Source organism: Bos javanicus, chromosome 22, assembly GCF_032452875.1.
Source record: "Bos javanicus breed banteng chromosome 22, ARS-OSU_banteng_1.0, whole genome shotgun sequence".
Lineage (NCBI taxonomy): Eukaryota > Metazoa > Chordata > Mammalia > Artiodactyla > Bovidae > Bos > Bos javanicus.
This window is the reverse complement of record NC_083889.1, coordinates 8,002,922-8,027,928: the sequence shown is the minus strand read 5'-3', so window position 1 is coordinate 8,027,928 and position 25,007 is coordinate 8,002,922. Positions and strand designations below refer to the sequence as shown.

General features: G+C 40.4%; 1 long non-coding RNA gene across 3 annotated transcripts in view; it reads right to left on the bottom strand.

The window, feature by feature from the left end:
- Positions 1–3,032: 3,032 nt before the first annotated feature.
- LOC133235036 (uncharacterized) overlaps positions 3,033–25,007 on the bottom strand; it is a 30,698-nt gene continuing 8,723 nt past the window's right edge. Inside the window, exons 2-7 of one of the 3 annotated variants that reach the window (XR_009732419.1) lie at positions 23,816–24,020; positions 22,217–22,306; positions 17,917–17,997; positions 15,800–15,873; positions 11,886–12,019; positions 3,033–3,190 (exon numbers count right to left, since the gene is read on the bottom strand). This is a non-coding gene — a long non-coding RNA (uncharacterized LOC133235036). Of the gene's footprint in view, positions 3,191–5,300; positions 9,756–11,885; positions 12,020–15,799; positions 15,874–17,916; positions 17,998–22,216; positions 22,307–23,815; positions 24,021–25,007 lie in introns of those variants that run through there. The other 2 variants (XR_009732420.1, XR_009732421.1) reach the window with 2 other exon arrangements.

The window sequence follows — 25,007 nt, the reverse complement described above, 5'->3', positions numbered from 1 at the left end:
TTGGATAAACTAACAGAAATATAAAATAAAAATATACCTGAGTCTCCTACATTGAGATGAATTCTTTACCTTCTGAGCCACCAGGGAAGCCCATATATATCATATGTACATATAAATTAGATGTATGAAATATGCATGATTGTGGGTTTATTTTTGTTTAATATAAACAAATGGTATCACTGTCACTGTTTTGCATATTTATTTGAAAATACATGTTGGAGATGGTGCCTAACCAGTAAACAATGCTGTTTCACCTGTGGAAGCCATTCAGTATTCTGTTGTAATTAGGAAATTGATCCTCTAATTATGAACATGTAGGTTGTTGCCATGTAGGGCTTCCCTAATGGCTCAGTGGGTAAAGAATCCGTCTGCAATGCAGGAGACACAGGAGATGCAGGTTCGACCCCTGGGTGGGGAAGATCCCCTGGAGAAAGGAATGGCAACCCACTCGAGTAGTCTTGTCTGGAAAATCCCATCGCCAGAGGAGTCTGGCGGGTTGTAGTCCATGGGGTCACAGAGTTGGGCACGACTGAGCACAAAGCAGATGCTGAGGTTGTCTCCAAAGTCTAGGTACTAAATAAGTACTTGTGGGAATGCTATAGTGAATCCTGTTTTGTGTGAAACATCATAAATTATGAATATTGTTATAGGGAATATTCTCATTCGAGGAATTTCTGGGTCAAAAGGTACATGTATTTTGCCAGATATTGCTGAAGTGCTTTCCACAGAAGTTAAATCAGTTTTCACTGCCACGGAAAATATGTGGAAATGGCTGTTTGTCTAACCCTCCCCAACATGATGTGTGGCTATTTGTTTTATATTTGCCAGTCTGACATGTAAAAAATGGTATCTTTTACAGTAAATGACATTATGCATGTATTTATATATTTAAGAGCCATTGGCATTTCCTTTTGGGCACTATTTATGTTCTTTTCCACTTTTATATTGGATTTTGCTATTTATTATTAATTTGTAGACACTCTATATATTAGGAAAATTAACTCTCTGAAATGTAAATATTATTTCCAAGTTTATTGTTACCCTTTTCCTTTCTTTATGCGGTTTCAGTGCCATGCAGAATTCTGTCTTGTTTTTTTAGGTAGTTCAATATATAAATCTGTTGCTTTATTGTTCTTGATTTTTATGTATTACTGGGCAAATTCTTCCCTGGTTCTAATTGTTTTGAAAATTGTCCCACATTTTCTTCTGATACTTTTATAAGTTTTCCCTTTTTTTAACATTTAATCTAATGCATTTGAAATTTGGGTACAAATTGAAAAGAAATAATGCAGTTCTTTTTTTTTTTTTCAGATGAATAGCCAGTTATCTCAATATAATTTATTTAAAAACCTATCTTATTATTTCTGTCTAGATATGATAAAAAATAAATGTTGGACTTCATTAATGTTTTTCAGGACTTGTGGAGATAATATGATTTTGATTTTCCTCTAGTAAGTGGTGAATTATTGAACAATCCTTGCATTCCTGGAGTAAATATCACTTAATGAAGCTGTATCATTTTTTATATTTTTATTTATTATTATTTTTAATTAAATAATAATAGGCTGTGCTGTGCAGCATGCAGGATCTTAATTCCCCAACCAGGAATTGGACCCATGCCCCCTTCATTGGGTGTCCAGAGTCTTAACCACTGGGCCCCCAGGGAAGTTCCTGTATTATTCTTTTAATGTACTCCTTAATTCTGTTTGATTTAGGTCATACCTGAATGGTCTAGTGGTTTTCCCTAGTTTCTTCAATTTCAGTCTGAATTTGGCAATAAGGAGTTCATGATCTGAGCCACAGTCAGCTCCTGGTCTTGTTTTTGCTGACTGTATAGAGCTTCTCCATCTTTGGCTGCAAAGAATATAATCAATCTGATTTTGGTGTTGACCATCTGGTGATGTCCATGTGTAGAGTCTTCTTTTGTGTTGTCGGAAGAGGGGTGTTTGCTATGACCAATGCATTTTCTTGGCAAAACTCTATTAGTCTTTGCCCTGCTTCATTCTGTACTCCAAGGCCAAATTTGCCTGTTACTCCAGGTGTTTCTTGACTTCCTACTTTTGCATTCCAGTCCCCTATAATGAAAAGGACATCTTTTTTGGGTGTTAGTTCTAAAAGGTCTTGGAGGTCTTCATAGAACTGTTCAACTTCAGCTTCTTCAGCATTACTGGTTGGGGCATAGACTTGGATTACTGTGATATTGAATGGTTTGCCTTGGAAACGAACAGAGATCATTCTGTCGTTTTTGAGATTGCATCCAAGTACTGCATTTCAGATTCTTTTGTTCACCACGATGGCTACTCCATTTCTTCTGAGGGATTCCTGCCCACAGTAGTAGATATAATGGTCATCTGAGTTAAATTCACCCATTCCAGTCCATTTTAGTTCGCTGATTCCTAGAATGTCGATGTTCACTCTTGCCATCTCCTGTTTGACCACTTTCAATTTGCCTTATTCATGGACCTGACATTCCAGGTTCCTATACAGTATTGCTCTTTACAGCATCGGACCTTGCTTCTATGACCAGTCACATCCACAACTGGGTATTGTTTTTGGTTTGGCTCCATCCCTTCATTCTTTCTGGAGTTATTTCTCCACTGATTTCCAGTAGCATATTGGGCACCTACTGACCTGGGGAGTTCCTCTTTCAGTATCCTATCATTTTGCCTTTTCATTCTGTTCATGGGGTTCTCAAGGCAAGAATACTGAAGTGGTTTGCCATTCCCTTCTCCAGTGGACCACATTCTATCAGATCTCACCACCGTGACCCGCCCGTCTTGGGTGGCCCCACGGGCATGGCTTAGTTTCATTGAGTTAGACAAGGCTGTGGTCCTAGTATGATTAGATTAACTAGTTTTCTGTGAGTATGGTTTCAGTGTGTCTGCCCTCTGATGCCCTCTTGCAACACCTACCGTCTTACTTGGGTTTCTCTTACCTTGGAGGTGGGGTATCTCTTCACGGCTGCTCCAGCAAAGCGCAGCCATTGTTCCTTACCTTGGATGAGGGGTATCTCCTCACCGCCGCCCCTCCTGACCTTGAACATGGAGTAGCTCCTCTAGGCCCTCCTGCACCCGCACAGCCCCCGCTCCTTGGACGTGGGGTAGCTCCTCCCGGCTGCCGTCCCTGAGCTTGGACGTGGGGTAGCTCCTCTCGGCCGCGCTTGTGCCCCGTCGCAGCCGCCCGCGCATATCTGAGGAAATATCAATAACCTCAGATATGCAGATGACACCACGCTTATGGCAGAAAGTGAAGAGGAACTAAAAAGCCTCTTGATGAAAGTGAAAGTGGAGAGTGAAAAAGTTGGCTTAAAGCTCAACATTCAGAAAACGAAGATCATGGCATCTGGTCCCATCACTTCATGGGAAATAGATGGGGAAACAGTGGAAACAGTGTTAGACTTTATTTTTGGGGGCTCCAAAATCACTGCAGATGGTGACTGTAGCCATGAAATTAAAAGACGCTTACTCCTTGGAAGAACAGTTATGACCAACCAAGATAGTATATAGAAAAGCAGAGACATTACTTTGCCAAAAAAGGTCTGTCTAGTCAAGGCTATGGTTTTTCCAGCAGTCATGTATGCATGTGAGAGTTGGACTGTGAAGAAAGCTGAGCGCTGAAGAATTGATGCTTTTGAACTGTGGTGTTGGAGAAGCCTCTTGAGAGTCCCTTGGACTGCAAGGAGATCCAACCAGTCCATTCTGAAGGAGATCAGCCCTGGGATTTCTTTGGAAGGACTGATGCTAAAGCTGAAACTCCAGTACTTCGGCCACCTCATGCGAAGAGTTGACTCATTGGAGAAGACTCTGATGCTGGGAGGGATTGGGGGCAGGAGGAGAAGGGGACGACAGAGGATGAGATGGCTGGATGGCATCACTGACTCAATGGACATGAGTCTGAGTGAACTCCGGGAGTTGGTGATAGACAGGGAGGCCTGGAGTGCTGTGATTCATGGGGTCTCAAAGAGTTGGACACGACTGAGCAACTGAACTGAACTGAATTGTGTTTGGAGAAGGAAACGGCAGCCCATTGCAGTATTCTTGCCTGGAGAATCCATGGACAGAGGGGCCTGATGGGCTACAGTCTGTGGGGTCGCAAAGAGTCGGACATGACTGAAGTGACTTAGCATGCGTGCATGCATTAATTCTGTTTTGTTGTTATTCTTTGTCACTAAGTCGTGTCCGACTCTTTGCAACCCCATGAACTGCATCATGCCAGGCTTCCCTGTCCTTCACTATCTCCCTGAGTTTACTCAAACTCATGTCCAGTGAGTCAGTAATGCCATCCCACCTCTCATCCTCTGTTATTACTTTCTCCTCCTGCCTTCAATCTTTCCCAGCATCAGGGTCTTTTCCAGTGAATCAGTTCTGCATCTGGTGACCAAAGTATTGGAGCTTCAGCATTAGTCCTTCCAATGAATAATCAGGGTTGATTTCCTTTAGGATTGACTTCCTTGCTGTCCAGGGGATTTTCAAGAGTCTTCTCCAGCACCACAGTTTGAAAGCATGAATTCTTCGGCTCTCAGACTTCTTTCCAACTCTCACATCCATACATGACTACTAGAAAAACCATAGCTTTGACTATGTGGACCTTTATTGGCATAGTGAAGTCTCTGCTTTTTACATAAATATTTGTAAGTTATATTAAGCTATAGTTTTAGTTTTTGGTAATATCTTTGTGGTTATATTCACTTCATTAAACATTACGAAGTCTTTTCATTTCACGCTTTAGAACACAGGAGCACAGAGTCATTATTTCTTAAGGTTTGGTAGAAGTTTCAGTGAAAATGTTTGTGCCAGGATGGTTTGGGGGGGAGTAGCTCTTTAATATTTCCCCCCATTTTTCTGTGGTACTCAGTCTATTTATATTTTCTATCTATTCTAAGGTCAGTTTTGGCAATCCTTCATTTGAACCAGGTTCTCAAATTTCTTTTCTAGTGATATACAAGATAGTCTCACCTCAATCTATTAACTTCTCCTGTATCTATATTTAACTTTCATATAAATTCTTTTTTTTATTTTATTTTTTTAAAATTCTTATTTTATATATTTATGATTTTACTCTTTTAACTTCAATTAAGTTTAAAAAACAATTAATCTTGCTTTATTTTTTTTTGAAAAATTCTGTTTGGGGTTTATTTCTCAGATCTGCCACTTAAAAAATTGTTAATTTTGCTTTTATATTTAATTCATTAATTTTTATAATGCTAAGATTATTTTCTTGTGTTTTTCTAATTTTTTGATTTGAACATTAATTCTTTTACTGTTAATCTTGCTTTTTAAAAAATTAATGTATTAGAACTTAGTACTTTTGTATGTATCTCAGATGTTTTCCTACATGAAATTCAGTTACAATTTCACTTTCAATTTCCTCTTTAATCCAAAAGATATTTAAAATGTTTATGATTTACTGGTATAGTCATATTATTAATTTCTAATTTAATTATATTAGGTAAAAATAATATTTTCAAAAATTAATGTTGCCTATATAATTTCTATTTTTTGAAATTTATTAACTTTTAAAAATCATATTTTGTGAATATTCTTGGTCACATAAAAAGATGTATTTTAATATGGAGAGTATGGAGTTATATAGGGCTTCAGAGGTGGCTCGGTAGTAAAGAATCCTCTTGCCAGTACAGGAGATGGGGGTTCAATCCCTAGATCCCCTGGAGGAGAAAATGGCAACCCACTCCAGTATTCTTGCCTGGGACATGCTATGGACAGAGGAGCCTGGCAAGCTACAGTCATGAGGTTGCAAAGAGTCGGACACAACTGAGTGACTGAGCACGCATGCACACATAGGGTTATTTATATAAATTAGAGCCTTAATATGTTTGAATCCTTGGTGGAAAGACACAGGAAAAAAATATCATTTTAAAAGATGGTTTTACTACTCCTTTGTTGTAGAGAGTATTGTGGGAACACTGTTCCTAGGGTTTTAGGGAAAGAGAAAATATTGTTTTAAAATTTATAGCTGTAATTTTTGTCTTTTGCTTTGTAGGTTGTAAAAGCTGTAAAGAGTCTTTTAAGAGCTGTTATTTGATACAAAAAAAACCCAAGATTTTGCAGCATGGCTGATTTAGGAGTAGTAACGATTTATGTACAGGTTTTTTTTCTTTTTTTGGCTGTGCTGGCTCTTCACTGCAATACGTGCTCTTTCTCTAGTTATAGCACCCAGGCTTAGTGGCTCCATAGAATGTGGAATCTTAGTTCCCTGACCAGGGATTGAACCCGTGTCCCCTGCATTGGAAGGCAGAATCTGAACCACTGGGCCACCAGGGAAGTCCCCTGATATATGGTTTCAAAGTTCCACTTTCTCTGTACTAACATTCACTTATGTTAAAACTTTCAGTAAACCTCCTATATGGAGTGTTTGGGAGTAAAAAAAAGGAGACCTTTGTGAACATTTGAGGTAGTGGAGGGCTGCAACCACCAGGAACAGTTACAATACAAGCAGTGGTGACCAGCAGAAAAAGACCTGACTTTGGTACTGAGGATTGAGACCTTAAGGCGCCATTCAATAAAGAAATTGGGTTCAAGTGTAGGTTAATTCAGGAATAGACTTGACATACCTTCTCCTGGAATATACTGGATAACACAAAACATTGAAAAGACAAGCTACAGCCTGCTAAGCCACGGGTTGGGACAATCTATCCAGCAGATATTTATTTCATGTCATTGTAAATAATAAAAGCTCATTGTTTTATTGAGTACTTGCTATTTGCCACCACTGGCACTGGGCTGATGAATATATACATTAAATGAATTGTGGTTCAGTTGCTAAGTTGTGTCTGATTCTTTGCAACCCTATGGACTGAAGCACATCAGGCTTTCCTGTCCTTCACTATCTCCCAGAGCTTGTTCAAACTCATGTCCATTGAGATGAGATGAGATGCCATCCAATAATCTCATCCTCTGCTGCCTCCTTCTCCTCCTGCCCTCAATCTTTGCCAGCAGCTGGGTCTTTTCCAGTGTCAGCTCTTTGCATCAGGTGGCCAAAGTACTGGAACTTCAACTTCTGCCTCAGCCCTTCCAGTGAATATTCAGGGTTGATTTCCTTTAGGATTGACTGACTTGATCTCCTTAAAAACTTTGGATATTATATTTAAAACAAATAAAGACAGCTTTGAAAGATGGAGCAAAGAAAACAGAATAGTTAGGGACCTCAGGACTCAAGGATTGCTGTGTATTGAATTCCGTAGGTTTTCTTTTTCTCTCATATTTTCAACTGGGTCCTGGAGAAGCTACCAACCCAGAAATGCCATGTCAACCAAAAAAAAAAAAAAGTCTAAGAAAAATTCATTCTTTCTAGCCAAAGGACAGGAAAGGAGCAGTCTAGTAAGACTGAAAACTTGTAGACAATAATGGCCCTACTGCAGTCAAATGCCTCAGGAATAACAGGCCCCATCCCCACCCTTGTCAACAGAGGTTGAGTGGAGAGCCTAGACTTCCATCCTCATCTCGCTGGAATGAGGCACCCTCCTCCCTGTGTCTGAATGATGTCAGAGAAGGTCGTGAGGAGCCAGGACTTTCATCCTAACCACCCTGTTCAAAAGCCCTCCATCCTCCACAGCTTCATGCAGAGAACTTGGCTCCCACTCCACCTGGCAGTGAAAGGCAGCATCCCACTCCCTCCACTGGTGTGATGTGGGAGGAAACCTGCTGAAATTAAAGCTTTCAATAAGAGGAACGATTTCATAACATAATAACCAAGTTGTCTGGAACTAATTTAGAAAAAGAGGCCCTACTCCCACAAATCAGGAAAAGTCTCTACTAGAATGAGAAAAGATGGTCAAACAGATGGCAAGACCAAGATAACACAGATGTTGGAACTAGCCGATGGGGGTTTTAAAGAGTCCATCATAAAAAATGCTGCAATGAAAAATTTTGAATATGCTTTAGACAAGTGAAAAAAATGGGAAATTTCAGCAAAGAAATGGAAACTATAAAGAAGAGCCAAAAGAGAATTTTAGAACTGAGAAATATAATAAAATATAAGAACTCTCTGGAAGGGCTAAATAGCAGACAGGAGAATAAATCAGTGAGTTTGAAGTGAGATCAGTAAGATTTATCCAATTAGAACTACAGAAAGAAAATACACTGAAAGAAAAAAAAAATGAAGAGAACCTCAGGGATATGTGAGATCATAACGAGTCTTTCCAGAGAAGGGAAGGAGTGTGAGACTGAAAAAGAGCTCAACAAAATAGTGGCTGAAAGTGTTCTGAACTTGGCAGAAGATATTAACCCATAGATTCAAGAAGCTGTTGAATCCCAATCAGGACAAGCCCAAAGAAATACATACCAAGATTGATCCTAACCAACTTCTGAAAGCTAAAAACAGAAAAAAAGAGAGGAGACAAAAGTGATGTCTACAAGTAAGTAGAGTAAAAACAAATTGAATGATGTCAGATTTCTCATCAGAGATCATGGAGGCAAAAGGAAGTGACTCAACATTTTTGAAGCATTAAAAGAAAAGAACTGTGAATCCAGAATTCTACATTCAGTGAAAGTATGCTTCAGGTAGAAGAGGATATCAAGACATTCTCATGGAGAAAAACTAAAAGAATTTGTCAACACAGACTAAACCTGAAAAGATATAGTTAATGGAAATTCTTTAAACAGAAGGAAACTTACAAAAGGAGATAGGTGGTGTTTTTGTTTTGTTTTTTTTTTTGGCTGCACTGAGTGGCATGTGGAATCTTAGTTCCCAGACCAGGGATTGAACCTATGCCCCCTGCGTTAGAAGCTGAGTCTTAACCCCTGGGCCTCCAGGGAAGTCCATGAAATTTATAAAAGGAGGAATCTTGTAACCTGAGGAAGAAAGAAGGAAGGATAACGAATAGAGTAAAAATACTGATAAATACAATTGACTTTTCTTCTTGAGTTTTTAAAACTATGTTTGTTTGTTGAAGCAAAAATGATAACATTGCCTGACATACCTCAATATGTGGAGAGGAAACACTTAAGACAATTATAAATGGGGATAGATAAGGGGAAAAGACAGTAAGGTTTCCACGCTTCACTCAAACTGGTAAAATGTCAACACCAAAAACTCCCTTAAAATTAAAAGAATGTAGAAAATTAAAAATAAGTGATACATTTCACCACCAGTTTTATACCATCATTTTAAAAAAATGTAAACCAAAGAGCTCCTTTTGAAATGGAGATGTGAAAGCCTTTGCTTTTGCTAGAGCGCTCAGTACTACGAAGGTAAAATTTGTCCAAGCTGCTGTAGGTGGAGAGACTATATATTTACTTTATAAAAATGGCTGTGTTCTGTATCTAAAGAGCAGTGTGCGTATGTATAAGCATGTGTGTGGGGTGTGTATGTGTGTCCATGTTTGAACTTATGGCTCAACTTGTGTTTTGTTTTTTTTTTTTAAGTCTTTATTGAATTTGTTACAATATTGCTTCTGCTTTGTGTGTCCTTGTTTTGGCGACCAGGCATGTGGGATCTTAGCTGTCTGACCAGGAATCAAATCCACACCCCCTGCATTAGCAGGCAAAGTTTTAACCACTGGACCGCCAGGGAAGTCCCTCAACCAGTTTTCATAACCGACTTTATGAGACTTTAGTGCTACTTCAGGACCTCCTGGTTGACGATAAGCAGCAAGCACTTGCAGAGAAGTCATTCTTCCCACTTTGACACAACAACCACAAGCCTCTGGAAGTTCGGGGGTGCAGTAGGGGGTCCAGGAGATCAGCACTGCTCCTTGACTCTGGATTTGTCTTGAAGACTCCAGACAGCCAGGGAAGCTGATCAGACAGGAGCAAAACGAGGGTCATTTTGTCACCAGCAGTGAGACAATACCTGGGGAACTCTGAGAAAGGACAGGGCATATAGGAGCAAAGACTGGGTACCCTAGTGGGAGGGAGGGGCTCAGTATCTTTGTAACTGGCTCAGCAGCAAAGAATCCGCCTGCCAATGCAAGAGAGTTCGATCTCCAGATCCCCTGGAGAAGGAAATGGCAACAACTCCAGTATTCTTGCCTGGGAGATCCCACGGACTGAGGAGCCTGGCAGGCTGCAGTCCATGGGGTCGCAAAAGAGTTGGACATGACTTGCAACTAAACAGCTAAAGATCCTTAAGAAAATATGGCTTCATTTTACTCTTAACTTCAGTGTAACTTTGACAGATAAGCGATAGTTGCATTCTCAGAGATCTTAAGCTGTCGCTTATTCTCCAGGTCTAGAGAGCTAAACCACTTTCGAGGAGAGATCATTTCTAAACATTCTAAAAAGTTACTTATTTACTTTCATTTTCTATTGTTTATTTTGGCTGCACTGGGTCTTCATTGTAGCGTGTGGGCTTCTCTAGTTGCGGCACACAGGCTTAACTGTGGATGTGGGATCTTAGTTCCCCAACCAGGGATCCAACCCAGGCCCCCTGCACTGGGAGTATGGAGTCTTATTCACTGGACCATCAGAGAAGTCCCTCAAAAGAAATGTTTAGACTTCCTCACTACTTCTATTTATTGTCTGAAAGATTTTACTATTTGAAAATTGATCCTAGTTGCAAACCATTCTCTCCCAACATGGGGTTAAATTTTAGTTTCCTGTATTTTGTTTTCATTTGAGTTGGGAGACTGTTGACCTTCATATTGATCTTTAAAAGTAATATTTTAGAGGGTGCCATTAAATCATGATTGCATTAGTTGGAATTCTTTTGGCTGTGAGTAACAGAAACCCAACTCAAATTAGCTCAAACAGTAAAGGATTGCGTCTACTTTCAGCTGTAGCTGGATTAGGGGCTCAGATACTGTCTACAGGGGCTCATGTTTTTCTCCTACAATCAAAGGTTATGTCTGTATCTCATGAGACTTCCCTGGTGGTCCAGTGGTTAAGAAGCCACCTTCCAGTGCAGCGGATGCCAGTTTGATCCCTGATTGGGGAACTAGATCTCACGTGTCATGGAGCAACTAAGCCCATGTGTTCCGGTGTTAGAGCAGCAGTTCGAGAAGCCCAAGAGCTGCTGTAGGGTAAGGGAGTTAGAGAAGGTGAGGTTTGGAAAAAGACCGAGCGGGCACTTTACAGGAACAGATCACCTTTAATGAGGCGAGAAGGGGCAGCCATCAGATTAGTGAGCGGCTGCACGGACCCAAGAAAAGAGGAAGTATATATAGGCATGTATGTGGAAAGCTACAGTCTTAAGGGGTCTGTTCTTCTCCAAGGTTGTTCGGAGTAGTTATCTCTTAAATGGCTGGGGCCAGGAATTCTGGAGACCGGCCAGAGGCTGGACCGGCTGGGAGCTGGGCGTAATCAACCTTAATGTCCATTTTTTTCCTTCGGGTGAGAGAGTTCTTTGTTTTGCATAGAATAGTGGGGAGGACCCAGAGGGGAGTTTTAACTCCAGGCTATTTTGGGCCGTGTAACTTTCCTTCAGCTGCAATGAAAGATCCCGCATGCTGCAACTAAGACCCGACACAGCCAAATAAATAAATAAACAAATAAAAAGCTAATTCAAAAAAAAATTTTATATAAAAAATCAGTATCTATATCTCGGAGAAATCTCTCCAACAAGCAGGCAAAAGAAGTCTTATTGAAAACTGCATTTGGCCTAGGTTAGTTCAGGTAACTGTCTAAATCAATTAACATTCCCAGGGAAATGAATGGCCAGACCTGGTTACCTGTGGGGGAGTGAACACTGACAGTCTCACCAGACCCACTTGATAGGACTTCCCCACAGGAAAGAAGCAGTCTGGTATCAGAGTATGAGGAGAGGAATGCAAATTACACCCCAAATGATAGATGCCCAACAGATGACTAGCTATTGTGCTTGGCAATATGAGTACAGAAGTAATAAAACACAGACACTACCCTCAACGGGCTCATTTCCCCCAGTTTTCTTCCTTTTCTTTCCTTTAACAATTTAGTAAATGGCTTTACCTCATTTTTAAGGTGCTATTCCAGACTGGAGCCTTCTGATTTCTATCTGAAAGGTCTTTGAGATCTGGAGAGTTTCTGTTTCAGATTTATACTCAAGAAAAATTCCTGATCATCCTGGGACTTTCCAATTCACACTGTGAGAACAAAAACATTTAAAATGAAAACCATTATTTATCGAATGTGTTGTAAGGAAAATATAACTGGTAAAACTAGAGACTCCTCTTATTAAAAAGAAGTAATGCATGATTAAAGCAGTGCTGAGGAAAAGAATTCCCATCTAGATTCACCAATCATGACATGGGTGTTCCTCTGACATGTCCACACATGTGATGGGCATACCTTACATGTGTACATCATTCATGCTCACTCCACCCATCCCAGGAACCTGCAGAGTCAAGGTCTTTTTCAGATACTATTGCGACTTGGATTACGCTTGGATGAAGGGGTGAGGAGGGAGAGGACATATACAAAACTGCAAATGCCAAGCCATACTATCTAATTTGTCAACTCCTTCATTTTTAAGAGTCACCATTTATAACATGAGCAATCAATGCTTGTATTGAAAAGAAAAGAACCTGAAACATTGATTGGTCTATTCTCTTGCTTCAGGGACAGATCTGTACCTGATTTAACTATGCAGTTAATCCTCAGGCAATAACATTCCAGGTATCTTCCGTAATTCACTGCATTGAAGCCCATCCCTAGGACTCAACCCAGAACTTGGTTGGGCTGGGAACAAAATGAGGCATAAATAAATGGGAGTGTTCATGAGTGACAGAGAGAAATAGACCAAGAAAATTACAAAAAAAGTTTTTGAAATGAAAACAGGATTCTTTCAAAAGTTATGTGATTGGATTTTCAGGTAAACATGATGGATGAACCACATCTATTTCTCTGCTCCATCCGGAAACCACACCAAAATGACAAGAGTCCACCTTTTTATTGCACCACTTGAAAAAAAGTGAAGTGTAGTTAATGTACAGTGTTGTCTAGTTTCAACTGTACAGCAAAGTGACTCAGTTGTATGTGTGTATATATGTGTGTGTATGCATGTATATATTTCCGTAAGGGCTTATAAAACCCACATGAACTTTTTGGCCAACCTAAAATATGTATATCAGTTCAGTTCAGTCCAGTCGTGTCTGACACTTTGTGACCCCATGGACTGCAGCACGCCAGGCCTCCCTGTCCATCACCAACTCCCGGAGTTTACTCAAACTCATGTCCATGGAGTCGGTGATGCCATCCAACCATCTCATGCTCTGTCGTCCCCTTCTCCTCCCGCCTTCAATCTTTTCCCGGTATCAGGGTCTATTCAAATGAGTCAGTTCTTTGCATCAGGTGGCCGAAGTTTCTGCTTCAGCATCAGTCCTTCCAATGAATATTCAGGACTGATTTCCTTTAGGATGGAATGGTTGGATCTCCTTGCTGTCCAAGGGACCCTCAAGAGTCTTCTCCAACACCACAGTTCAAAAGCATCCATTCTTTGGCACTCAGCTTTCTTTATGGTCCAACTCTACCATCCATACATGACCACTGGAAAACCATAGCTTTGACTAGACAGACCTTTGTCAGCAAGGTAATGTCTCTGCTGTTTAATATGCTGTCTAGGTTGGTCATAACTTTTCTTCCAAGGAGCAAGAGTCTTTTATTTTCATGGCTGCAGTCACCATCTGCAGTGATTTTGGAACCCAAAAAGATCAAGTCTGTCACTGTTTCCACATCTATTTGCCATGAAGTGATGGGACCAGATGCCATGAACTTAGTTTTCTGAATGTTGAGTTTTAAGCCAACTTTTTCACTCTCCTCTTTCACTTTCATCAAGAGGCTCTTTAGTTCTTCTTCGCTTTCTGCCATAAGTGTGATATATATTCTTTTTTCAGATCCTTTTCCATTAGAGGTTCACACTGACACTGAGTATAGCTCCTTGTTCTATACAGTACGTCTTTGTTGTTTAACTATGTTACACACAGTAGTTTGTGTCTGCTAATCCCAACTCCTAATTTATCCCTCCCTGTGGAGCACAATAAACTGTGGAAAATTCTGAAAGAGATGGGAATACCAGACCACCTGATCTGCCTCTTGAGAAATTTGTATGCAGGTCAGGAAGCAACAGTTAGAACTGGACATGGAACAACAGACTGGTTCCAAATAGGAAAAGGAGAACGTCAAGGCTGTATATTGTCACCCTGCTTATTTAACTTATATGCAGAGTACATCATGAGAAACGCTGGACTGGCAGAAACACAAGCTGAATCAAGAGTGCCGGGATAAATATCAATAACCTCAGATATGCAGATGACACCACCCTTATGGCAGAAAGTGAAGAGGAACTAAAAAGCCTCTTGATGAAAGTGAAAGTGGAGAGTGAAAAAGTTGGCTTAAAGCTCAACATTCAGAAAACGAAGATCATGGCATCCGGTCCCACCACTTCATGGGAAATAGATGGGGAAACAGTGGAAACAGTGTCAGACTTTATTTTCTCGGGCTCCAAAATCACTGCAGATGGTGACTGCAGCCATGAAATTAAAAGATGCTTACTCTTTGGAAGGAAAGTTATGACCAACCTAGATAGCATATTCAAAAGCAGAGACATTACTTTGCCAACAAAGGTTCGTCTAGTCAAGGCTATGGTTTTTCCTGTGGTCATGTATGGATGTGAGAGTTGGACTGTGAAGAAGGCTGAGTGCTGAAGAATTGATGCTTTTGAACTGTGGTGTTGGAGAAGACTCTTGAGAGTCCCTTGGACTGCAAGGAGATCCAACCAGTCCATTCTAAAGGAGATCAGCCCTGGGATTTCTTTGGAAGGAATGATGCTAAAGCTGAAACTCCAGTACTTTGGCCACCTCATTTGAAGAGTTGACTCATTGGAAAAGACTCTGATGCTGGGAGGGATATGGGGCAGGAGGAGAAGGGGAGGACAGAGGATGAGATGGCTGGATGGCATCACTGACTCGATGGATGTGAGTCCTGAGTGAACTCCGGGAGTTGGTGATGGACAGGGAGGCCTGGCGTGCTGCGATTCATGGGGTCGCAAAGAGTCGGACACGACTGAGAGACTGATCTGATTTGATCTGATCACCACCCTTTCCTCTTTGGTAACCATAAGTTTGTTTTCTATGACTTTGGGTCTCTTTCTGTTTTGTAAATAAGTTCATGTATATCATTTTTTTTATTCCACATATAATATGACATTTGTCTTTCTCTGAGTTGAATTTTTAACAGCTTTAATGAGGTACATTTGACATACAGTTAACTTCAGTTGACCCTCTGTATCCACAAGTTCTGTGTTCATGGGTTCCACATCCACAGAGTCAACTAATATGAATGTATTTGGAAAAAATTTTCTTCTCTAGAAAGTTCCAAAAGCAAAACTTCCCTTATTGCACTGGATAGCATGTCCAGTGATATGCTGAGTAAAAGGGACATAAGCATACTTGTTTTGCTCCTGGTCTTAGGGGAGAAAGCATTCAATAATTTTGCCATTAAACATTATACATAATTAAATATTATATTAGCTGTAGGTTTTATCAAGTTGAACAGGTTCTCTTTCCTTTCTACTTAACTCACAACTAGATCCTCTAAAAAGTTATGTGGTTGGATTTCTAGCTGACCATGCTTGATTAAGTACATAGATTCATCAGCTCCTTCCCAAATCCTCACCAAAATTACCATATATAATTTTTTTAAAAAGATATAGACTCATAAGAATAAAAAACAAAAGCCAAAATATTGACAACCAAAAAACCAGACTTAACAGCACTGAAAAAGCTGAAAGCCTACTTTTCAGTGGTGGGGGAGCAATTTAGAACAAACTTAATGGAAAGGCAAAACCCTCCAAAAAGACCTGAACTCAGCATAAGTAAGGAATAAGTACTGGGACTTTCCTGGTGGTCGAGTGGTTAAGACTTCACCTTCCAATGCAGGGGATGCAGATTCACTCCTTGGTGGGGGAGCTCAGATCCCACATACCTCACAACCAAAAAACCTAAACAGAAAACAGAAACAGTCATGTAAGAAATTCAATAGAGACTTTAAAAATGGTCCACTTAAAAAAATCTTTCAAAAAATAAATAAAAAGAAAACTTTAAAAAAGAAGAACCAAGGGTTTCCCTAGTGGCTCAGTGGTAAACAATCTGCCCGCCAAGGCAGGAGACATGGGTTCAACTCCTGATCCAGAAGATCCCATATGCCATGGAGTAACAAAGCCCTTGCACCACAATTACTGCGCCTGTGCTCTAGAGCCTGTGAGCCACACTACTGAGCCTAGAGCCCCTGGACTGCAACAAGAGAAGCCACCATAATGAGAAGCCCACACACCGCAACTGGAGAACAGCCCCCGATCATCACTGCATCTAGAGAAAAGCTCACGCAGCAAGACCCAGCACAGCCAAAAATAAATAAATATAATTGGAGTAGACAATGGCAACCCACTCCAGTACTCTTGCCTGGGAAATCCCATGGATGGAGGAGCCTGGTGGGCTGCAGTCCATGGGATCGCATATAAAAGAAGGACCAAGTACTTCCAAAGGTAGAATGAGAGTGTGGGAGGATTGGCTGATTATATGAATAAGAAGCAGTTAAAACAACAGGTGAGAAACAGAAAGTCACTTTCCCCACCTGGTGCCACCAGAAGGCTATCCTTCCCCTACAATAGCACAATACTGGAGGCTCAGTACTGAAAACTCTGAACCAAAGAGCATATGAGGCAGAGCTGAGGACAGGGTTAAGTGCCACAGTGAGACGAGGGGAATTAATTATAGTCTAGATACTGAATGGGATCAGCAGCATCCTTTCCCTGCTGTTTTGTGAAAACCAGGCTTATGCATCTATATTAATTCCTCAGGCTATTGTACTGCAAATTAGCTGGTTTAAAACAACATCTCTGGTGGCTCAGACGGTAAAGAATCTGCCTGCAATGTAGGAGACTTGGGTTTGACCCCTGGGTCGGGAAGATCCCCTTGAGAAGGGAATGGCTACCACTCCAGTATTCTTGTCTGGGAAATCCCATAGACAGAGAAGCCTGGTCCAAGGGGTCTCAAAGAGACAGACACGACTGAGTGCCTAACACTTTCACTTTCACCTTATTGTCTAACAGTTAAGGAACTAGAAGTTGGAAATCAAGGTGTTGGCAGGGTCATGCTTTCTCCAAAGCTCCTAGGATTTTTCCTTGTCTCTTCAAGTTTCTGATAACCTGAGGTATTCCTTCTACCTCCATCCCCACATGGTGCTTCTTTCCCTGTGTGTGTGTGTGTGTCTCTATCTCCTCTTATAAGGACATGTCATATTGGATTAAGGGCTCACCCTACACCAATATGACCTCATCTTAATGAATTACTACCCTATTTCCAAATAAGGTCACATTCTGAGGTACTGAAGGTGAGGACAGCAACAGATCTTTTTGGGGAACACAATTCAACCCATAACTGCATTCTAGGCAGGAGGTTGAAGGATTACTCTCTGAGAAAACTGACCTAGTCAAGAGGAACAAACCTAAAGATCCTGACATTTGGTGAAGTACAAATCAAACATCCTTGTTCTTGCCTGATCACCCCCTAGTGATCTGATCCATACATACAAAGCTTCTAAAATATTTTTGTTATCCTCCTACTAAATAAACATTTAAGGACACATTCTATCGTGAAAGACAGAGATGAAAAAAAGGAAGTTCAGGTAAATAGAATATGCAGGAAGCATAAAAAAATCTGTAAAAACCTTTAGAGAAATAACAGAAGTTACATCTACGACACAAGAACAGATTTCTTAAAAGTACAGTAAGAGATTTAGAAAAAGTTCTTGGAAATAAAAATATAACAACCAGTATTTTAAAATTCAATACATAGTTTGGAAAATAAAATATAGGAATTATCCTAGAAAGTAGAATCAAAATAAAAGATATTTGAAATAAAAGGAAAAAAGCATATGAAAATCAGTGAGTACAACTAATCCAGAAAGTCTAATGTCTAACACATAGTTCTGGAAAGAAAGACCAGAGCAATAGAGGTGAGAATTTTTCAAAGAAATAAGTTACCTTTTATCTTTGATGCTCTCTGCTGTGTTGTTCCATACCCCCAAGTCATTACATCAGTCATTGAGAGATGGTTATTGGAAGCTTACAATTAGCAATGAAAATAAAACAGAGGCAATATTGTAACAAATTCAATAAAGACTTTAAACTTAGTAACCTAAATACAACCACTAAGAATAAGTTATCTGTTCTAGGCACTTACCAACATCTCTTGTCTGACCTAGGCATAAATGTAAGCTTTTAAAAATGAGCAGTAACTGGAAATTTCAGAGCACCAAGGGACTAATAAACTAGTCAGATATTCTGCTACTCCTTTTTCTCCATGGCAGTGTATCTCAACCTTGTCTACACATTAGAATCACTAACAAAGCTTTTAAAATTCCAAACCCCAGCCACACCTCAGACCACGTAAATCAGAGTCTCTTCAAGTATGACCCAATCGTTGTATTGTTAAAACTCCTCGGGTAATTTCAATGTACTGCCAAGGTTGGGAACCATTGCTCTATAAAAATCGTAATGTCCAGCATTCAGATAATACCACATTGGTTTCAGTGTTTTTAAAATAATCTCAGCTTTCTACTTGTAAGATGTACAAGCAAAATTTGATCCTCTACCTTTTTTTAGAGATGGTGTTAGGGAAAGGGAGATTTTCCCTCTCCGCAAGTCACCTTCTTCAAAGAAATGGCTGCTCCAACCCCATATAAAACCTCTCTTTAAGACAATAAAAATGAGCAGGGATAATATCTAATTATAATTCTTTTACCCATGTGAGCTATGTTCTATAAACAAATCTCTTTCTGTTCTTTAACTGCTATATTAAACAAAAAGTTATTTTCATGTGCACAGCAAAGTAATTCAGTTATACATGTATCTATTCTTTTTTCAAATTCTTTCCCCATTTAGATTGTTATACAATATTGAGCAAAGTTCCCTGTGCTATACAGTAGCTCCTTGTTTGTCCATTTTGTTTTATTTCTTTTTGAGATTTTTTGATGTGGACCATTTTTTAAGTCTTTATTGAATTTGTTACAATATTGCCTCTGTTTTATGTTTTGGTTTTGGGCTTCGGGGCATGTGAGATCTTAGCTCCTTGACCAGACCAGGGATCAGACCTGCACCCCCTGCATTGACAATGGAGAGTCTTAACCACTGGATTATCAGGGAAGTCCTGGTTATTTATTTTAAATATAGCAGTGTTTATTTTAAGTATTGATTTTGTACATCTCAATCCCAAACTCCCTAACTGCCCCTCCCCCACCCCTGCCCTGGTAACCATAAATTCATTCCTCTCAGTCTGTGAGTTTATTTTGTAAATAAGTTCTTTTGTATAATTTTTTTTAGATTCCCCATATAAGTGATGTCATGTGACATTTGTCTTTATCTGACTTACTTCACTCAGTATGATGATTTCTAGGTCCATTCATGTTGCTGTAATGGCATTATTTTATCTTTTTAATGGCTGAGTAATATTCCATTGTGTATATGTACTATATCTTCTTTATCCATTTCTGTCAATGGAAATTTAGGTTGCTTCCATATCTTGGCTATTGTAAACAGTGTTGCAGTGAACACTGGGAGTTAGCACTTAAAAAAAAGAACAGTTTTAATGAGATATAATGTACATACTGTGAAAGTCACCCATTTAAAGTGTACAGTTCAGTGGTTTGGGGTATATTTGCAGAGTTGTCATCACTACCAATTAATCTCAGAGCAATGTAGCTAATGGGTCGTGTTACAAACATAGGGGAAGAGTCCAAGACTAGAAAAACATCATTCAAAGTTGCAGTTTGAGTAACAAAATAGGAGTAAAGCAAGTTATCGTCATAAAGCAAGCATATCCTTGCAGCAAAGTTCATGTCAAACCTTAGGCTTGGAGAGCTAGCAGAATGAACTGCTGGCAGCATTTATTTTATTAAATGACACTGTCGGACACAGAAAATAAATTGCCACCGTGTATGCATTCTCACAGATATTTAGCTCTTGAGTTGGTCAGAACTATGTAAGAGCAGGAGGGAAAAGTGCTCAAAGACTTCGTGTTCTGTTTATTATTGCAAGCCCATGTTCCAAGAGAGCATTCTGTGTTTTAAGTCTGAGGCATCTCACCTTCACCTCTGACCTCCTCTGGGGCAGAGAGGAGTGACCGGCTCCTCTCACGTGCATATCAAAACCAGTCCTCTGCTATACAGTAGGTCCTTGTTGGTTTTCCATTTTAAATATAGCAGTGTGTACCTGTGCATCCCAAACTCCTTAACTATCCCTTCCCCCAGGGAACTCTGCTCAATGTTGTGTGGCAGCCTGGATGGGAGGGTTATTTGTGGGAGAATGGATATATGTATATCTATGACTGAGTGCCTTTGCTATCCCTCTGAAACTATCACAGCATTGTTAATCAGCTATAATCCTGTATAAAATCAAAAGTTTAATTTAAAAAAACCAATCCTGAAAAGCTGTGACAAGAGAGGGACTTTTCTGGTGGTCCAGTGGTTAAGACTCTGTGCTTCCAATGCAGGGGGCGAGGGTTTGATCCCTGGTCAGGGAAATAAGATCCCACATGCCACATGGCATGGCCAAGGGAAACAATTTATTTAAATCTATGAGAAGAGAGAGTTTGGTGTCTCCATTTCCAAGTGTTCTCCACGCAGTAGCCCTGGGAAGCAAGATAGGCAGGACCGTGTGGACTCGCAGATCTTTGGTCCTTGTTGATTTTCACAAGTTGTTGCTTTACCAGTGGGAGAAATTATAGGTGTGTGCAGTGTTCATGATACCTCGGAACCAACAGGTAAAGTGTATTCCTTTTATTTAACATCTGTGCTCACCAAGGAACCTTTTTTCTCCTTGTATACGAGGGCTTTCTGATTCTCCAGGAAGTCAAGTGTCTCTAAAAGTTTCTGCAATCTGGTGTTGTTGTTGTTCAGTCGCTAGGTCGTGTCCTACTCTTTGCAACCCCATGGACTGCAGCACGTCAGGCTTTCCTGGAGGCTTCGCCATCTCCTGGAGTTTGTTCAAACCCATGTCCATTGAGTCCGTGATGCCATCCAACCGTCTCATCTTCTGTCATCCCCTTCTCCTCCTGCCTTCAATCTTTTCCAGCATCAGGGTCTTTTCCAATGAGTCAGCTCTTCGCATCAGGTGGCCAAAGGATCAGAGCTTCACCTTCAGCATCAGTCTGTCCAATGAATATTCAAGGTTGATTTCCTTTGGTATTGACTGGTTTGATATCCTGGCAGTCCAAGGGATTCTCAAGAGTCTTTGTCAGCACCACAGTTCAAAAGTATCGATTCTTCCGTACTCAGCTTTCTTTATGGTTCAAATTTCACATCCACACATGACTACTGGAAAAGCCATAGCTTTGACTATATGGACATTTGTTGGCAAAGTGATGTCTCTGCTTTTCAATATGCTGTCTAAGTTTGTCATAGCTTTCCTTCCAAGGAGCAAGGGTTTTTTAATTTCATAGTTGCAATCACCATCTGCAGTGATTTTGGAGTTCCCCCCCCTGAAAAAAAAAAGAAAATCTGTCACTTTTTCTACTTTTTTCCCTCTATTTGCCATGAAGTGACGGGGCTGGATGCCCTTATCTTTTTTTTTAATATTGAGTTTCAAACCAGCTTTTTTACTCTCCTCTTCCACCCTCATCAAGAGTTCTTTAGTTCCTTTACACTTTCTGCCATTAGAGTGGTATCATCTGTATATCTGAGGTTGTTGACATTTCTCCCGGCAATCTTGATTCCTGCTTGTTATTCATTCAGCCTGGCATTTCGCATGATGTACTCTGCTTGTGAGTTAAATAAGCAGGATGACAATATTGTCACCCTGCAATCTATACTTGAGTGCTAAGGAATACTCAGGAGACATTAATGGTATGCTATTCCCTTCCCCTTTGTTGATTTCCCTGCTTCTTGCCCCATTCTCCAGTTTCCTACCTGATCCATGACCCAGAGCTTCGGAACCAGCTCTGAGCTTCTGAGTGTCCTAGGATAGGCTGCAATAAATTGGGGCATTAGAATTCCTCATCTAGGACTTTGTTCATGGCACAGTGGATAAGAATCCACCTGCCAATGCAGAACACATGGGTTTGATCCCTGGTCCAGGAAGATTACATATGCCATGGAGCAAGTAAGCCTGTGTGTGGCAACTACTGAGCCCACTCACTTTAGAGCCTTTGTTCATCAACAAGAGAAGCCAGTGCAATAAGAAGCCCCCACAACACATCTAGAGAGTAGCCCCCACTTGCCACACCTAGAAAAAGCCCACTTGTAGCAACAAAGACCCAGCACAACCAAAAAGAAAAAGAATTCCTCACCAAGAAGTCTCCATGTTCTCATTTGAGGATGAAGTGAAAGGGATGAAATTGCTCCAAAGACACTGCCAATTTTTAACTTTATCTGAGCTCCTGGACAACAAGGAGAGTTGGGAAAGTCAACCACACCCGTACCTCTTCCTCACCCACCCTTTTGCATTCTGGGAAACAGGCTCACTGGAAAGAACCTTTTTTCTCCATATGACTTAGATAAGGCTGATGAAATACAGTAAGTAAATTAATTAATTAAATAAAATCTATACCCTTCCCAGATGATATAATTTTTTATCTTTTCCGGACGCTCCTTCTAAATGTTATGCCCAACAGATCTTCCAAGTGTCCAACTGGCTCTTGACTACAACTTATGCTATTAATGCTTCCACGGGGTTTTGCTCATTATAATGAAATTAGCGTAGAGGGCAGCCCTTAGCATGCACTTATAAGGTTATGCAGTCTGTTCTCAGTCAAGCTCTCTGTTCCCCTTGGTACAATCTCAGCTCTGTCTCTACTTTTTTAACTAAAAAAGTGCAGAAACTGAACTACCTCTTCCTCATTATCAGTGCCTGTGCCCTTGCTGATCAAAATGTGTTTATCTTATTCTACTGATTCAATGCACTCTTTTTTTCCCCCCACTAAGTTATTCACAAAAAAATTTTCACCAAGCATGTATCACCATATGAATATATGCCTTCCTTTCAAATCCTCTGTTAACTACAATTTACATCCTTCATAGCTATCCCACTTGTGATATACTAAATATCCTAAATCCAATGCAGTAAATTCCCCTTTAATGATAATGTTACCTAATATTTACAATAATATTGAGAGCCTGGAAAATGTACTCTCATACCAGGAAAATGTGATTTCCTATCAGCTGATGACACACCAGCTCTATAGGAAGGAAGAAAGGATATGCAAATAAAGAGGTTAGACTGAATGTCACTCCACACACTGCTTTAATCATGTCTTTGTGGGGAAGAATATGCTCCCTGACCTTGATTTTATACTGAAGGAAATCGCAAAAATAAAAACTGTAATCACAGAGATCGGGATTGGGGAGGAAGGGGACATAGAGCCTCATGCCAGCCAGGCTGCAGACATCCGAGGCGAGGACGGGTGCTCCCAGCTGCTCAGGGTCTATCAGCAAACGGAGAACCTCACACTGGTCTCCTGTTGCTGAAGCAAACTTGATTTTGTTTCGTTTTTAGAGCTTCAGCTAAACAGCGTATATTTTGCAATGGGCCCATTGGGCTTCCCAGGTGGCTCAGTGGCAAAGAATCCGCCTGATAATGCAGGAGACGTGGGTTCGATCCCTGGGTCGGGAAGATCTCCTGGAGAAGGAAATGGCAACCCATTCCAGTATTCTCACCTGGAGAATTCCATGGGCAGAGGAGCCTGGCGGGCTGCAAAGAGTAGGGTCGCAAAGAGTCAGACGTGACTTAATGACTGAGTATGTGCTGTTGGTGCTACTTACCTGCCTAACTACATACACGGTCAGAGGAGAATTCCATGGGCAGAGGAGCCTGGCGGGCTGCAAGGAGTAGGGTCGCGAAGAGTCAGACGTGACTTAATGACTGAGTATGTGCTGTTGGTGCTACTTACCTGCCTAACTACATACACGGTCAGAGGACCCTAACCAGTTGGACCAGTCTTGGCCAAGTTGCTCAGGGCAGTGACGTCCTAGCCTGAGTCAGGCTCACTGGCAAGTAGTCCCAGGGCTTGAGACGCAGGCAGCAGAAAGATAGAAGGCCAACTGCGGTGGATCCAGACATGTGCCGGTGCTGACAGCTGCCTCAGAAAGCAGCTCCTGCAATATGGAACAGACCAGAAGGGCTATAAGAAGGACTATCTGATGACTCATAATATGTGTTTGGAGATTTTTTCCCTGTAATCTTTTATATCAAAATAATTTCAAACTTACAGAAAAGTTTCAGTCAAAAAGAAAAAGCAAGAGAGAGAAAAAGGGTACAAAGGACTCCCATACATGCTTCATCTCTGTCCCACTTTTGTTAACCTTAGGCCACTTTTACTTTTTAGCTTCTCTTATCATTATTATTAATTTTTTGGACATGTGAGATCTAGTTCCCTGATCGGGGATTAAATCCACACCACCTGCTTTGAAAGTTCAGAGGTTTAAACACGGGATCACCAGGGAAATCCCATCTCATATTATTATTTTCCCAAACCATTTGAGAGTAATTTGTTTACGTAATGCCCCTCTAAACACTTCCCACTTCTCATGACGGCAAAGAAGCATATCTTCTCTTAGGTCTCTTTCACTGAAGAAAAAAAAATCTACTTATACGATTATCTTTTCATGAGCGTTAACTTCACAAACAGTGAAACAAAAGATTATAAGAATCTAAGAGTAAGTGTTCTCTTCAATTTTATATTTTCTGTCTAGCGGTCATGTATTAATACAACATTATGTAGTATTTTAAGCTGTTTTTCGCTTATGTTTAAATCTTTAGGCCAAACACTGCATTAAATTGGCTTTAGGAAAAGTCTGAAATATTAGAGGGAAGTCAGGAAAATGTGTCAAATACATGATTTCTAAACTTTTTAGATTAATTTTAGAGCATTTTTATTGGCTTGTGACCTTTAATTTTGTTATGATTTCTAACTTACAGAGAAGTTTCAAGACGAGTACAAAGATTGTTTGCATACTCTTCACCCAGTTTGTTTTCATTCTCCTGCATTAGATTTCTCATTATCTCCCTCTGCATAAAAAAAAAGTACACTTTTTCACGTATACATGTACAACATGTGCCATAGTTTAACAAAAAAGGAGAGA